Source organism: Malus domestica, chromosome 12 (assembly GCF_042453785.1).
Source record: "Malus domestica chromosome 12, GDT2T_hap1".
NCBI lineage: Eukaryota > Viridiplantae > Streptophyta > Magnoliopsida > Rosales > Rosaceae > Malus > Malus domestica.
Window position 1 is genome coordinate 30,683,189 of NC_091672.1, and position 3,084 is coordinate 30,686,272.

Consider the following 3,084-nt stretch of genomic DNA (forward strand, 5'->3'; position numbering starts at 1 on the left):
AAATTTTAAAAACAGTATGAAAAAAGGGAAAATTAGGTTTACATCCTTATTTTTGTTACTCCATTGATTAAAATCCTATTCATTTTCCATTTTTTATCAAGGTTCTTGGGTATTAATAACATCATTAATTATTTGAATAATAAAACATTTTTATTTTTAAATATATTCATTTAGTGTTAAAAATGTTACAATTAGTATATTTATATTTATGACTAAAGTTTTTATCATATATTTTTATTTTTAGTTTGTACCTATTTTGAATTGCAAATATTTTTAATTTGTACCAATTTTCTTTTCATTTTTAATTTGTACCCATATATTAGTTTCTTTTTGTGCCAATTTTTTAAAGTTTTATTTGTGGTTGTACCCATGTGTATACCGTCATGTAACATTGTATATTTAATCAATGATAGAAAAATTACATATGGTATATTTATATTTATACCGAAATTTTGTATCATATATTTATATTTTTAGTTTGTACCCACTTTTAATTTGCAACATTTTTTTTAAATTTGTAGTATTTTCTTTTTAGTTTTATTTTGTACCCATGTATTAATTTCTTTTAGCACCTATATATTTTTTAAATTCATTTGTACTCATAATTTTTTAATCTTTTATTTGTACCCTAATTTATTTATAATGTACCCATTCTTCTTTATTAATGTACCACTTTGTTATATGTGAAATGTTCCTTCTTTTTTTTGTAAAATGTACCAATTTTTTTAACACTATGGATACATTCTTTTGCCATTTATTATTTATTATTTTTACATAGTTTTTATCCATTTATTAAATCAAAATGTTTGAATTTTTTTATTGTAACTGTTTCTAATATTATTATAATGAGAGATTTTAAATTTATAGGATTATAAATCTCATAAAATATCAAACAATTAATGTCAAAACTATAAAAATAAAAATATTAATAGTAATATAATGAGGTGTACAAAAATATTAATAGTAATATAATGAGGTGTACAAAGTCAAGAGACTTTGATTAAACTTTGAATATTATTAAGGTTTTAATCAAATAATGAGGTGTACGGTGTACCACCTTTTCTTCCCCGAACACATTTTTGTCATCACTTGCTTCTCCGTCTCTTAAGCAATTGCCTCTGCCATTTCTCTTCTTTGTGCAACTGCTTCCGCTCAGATACCCATTTGTCCCACTCTTCATTCAAGATCCTTCTCTTATCGCAAAGCTTTTCTTCTTCCTTCTTCTTTGAAGCTGGAGTATTGGGTTGAGTCAGACTCAGGGAGTCTTCAAACTAACCAGATGAAATTATAACTTCAACCATGGAGGGCCACAATGTCTCTCACGTTTTGTTTTCTAGAAGAAGTATCCATCTACCTTGACACCAAAAATTGTATTTCAACTACTGAAGTATATGCACAGAAAAAATATGTCATGACTCATGAACAGGTCAACTATCGATAACCATTGGTCACTCTCTTCAATGTAACATTCACCTGATAAAAGTATAAAGCAACACGAAACCCCTGACTAAAATAAATGGACTTAAAATATAAAAAAAATAAATACAACAGATCCAAAAGAAAACTTTGCCACACTATATACCAGCTCTTGGCCTGCAGCTCGACAGACATGAATCCCAAGCGCATGTAATCCTAAGGAATAGAATCCAGTTGCATCAAACGAGTATAACATCTGATAAGCAAATGAAAATACTACACAGAACACTAGACATCAAGGGGACTGTAGATACACATTGTCCATTACATTAAAAATTAACAATCATGTCAGTATGACCTATTGTATAAGAAAAAGTATGCAAGTACTAATATTCTGAATATAGATTTATATAATTACACAGATTAAGTAACTTGCCTCAGTTTCTACTATTGTTTTATGCATGGCATCTGTATCCTCACAAATACGTGCGAGAAAGAAAATCAGACCTGGAAAATTTGAAAGTCATTCTTTGCGAATATAACCCAAGTAGAAAGATGCACATACCTTCACGATTAGCGTGCAGCAACGGGTACCAAGCACCTATAAATTTCTGGATTTTTTTTGTCAAACGGGTCCTAACTGATACTACCATATCCGAAGTTCCTCGCGAAACAACAGCATCCTCTCCTCTACCAAATGTGTCAATATCATCAAATCTTTCATCAACGTGTCCCCATAAACTTGCTTGAAGTCTCGCTTCCCTTTCTCTATTGTAGATTGAATGCAATTTTGACTTAAAGTAAGGCAACAAGTCCTGATACATATTGGTTCACAAATCATTACTCCTCCATATAGCTAGAGCTGAAAGAGAAAAGAAACCAACATAGCACTATGTTGAAAAAAAAATTGGATGAATTCGGACGAATGAAGTTCGAAACAGAAACTTTTAAAATAGTCACATGTTCCACCATCTAAAACATATCCTTTCCTTTTGAGCAGTCAATCTATTGCCCCTCAGAAAAGATACACAAAGATCACAACTACAGCACACCTAAGATTGTCTTTGCTACAAACGATAAGCGACCACATGTCTAAAAATTACAACTCTTTACACCCAACAATCACCAATTGCTCCAGTACTTCATAAATGTTCCTAGAACTATTTCATCAAACAAATGCGCAATAAAAAAAGGAACTTTTTCTATCAAATTGATAAACAGAATGAGCAAGCAAGAGGAGAGGCTGTACCAAAAACACAACTGAAAGAATCTCTGGCGCTTCTCTAAGCCATAATGCTGAATTCCATCACCAGGGTTCAGTCCAGCATCATCATTCCTCATAGCTTTTATCTTCACAGCCCTCCTTCTCAACCCGTATAGTAATTCGGAAAACGAAGCATCTGCAGAAGGAAACAAACAGGACCCAGAAAACAAAATCAAATTCATGAATAAAGTAACGACAGAACAGAAGAGAACAGCCACTGATCGGTACAAGAGTCGGAATTCCGAAAACGCACCTGTAGTTCGTAAGCTATGAGTTTCGAGAATGAGCATGAGCAAGAAGAAGAACTCGTCCTCGTAGTCGAGAACCTTGTGGAGGAAGGGTCTTCGTAAAGCTAATACCTGTGGTTTTCCGTCAATTATCGTATCAACTCCGAAGGCCGTCAA

At 31.9% G+C, this 3,084-nt stretch overlaps 1 pseudogene; it reads right to left on the reverse strand.

Moving 5' to 3' along the window:
- Positions 1-1,338: 1,338 nt before the first annotated feature.
- Positions 1,339-3,084, reverse strand: LOC103451085 (peroxisome biogenesis protein 12-like; annotated as a pseudogene).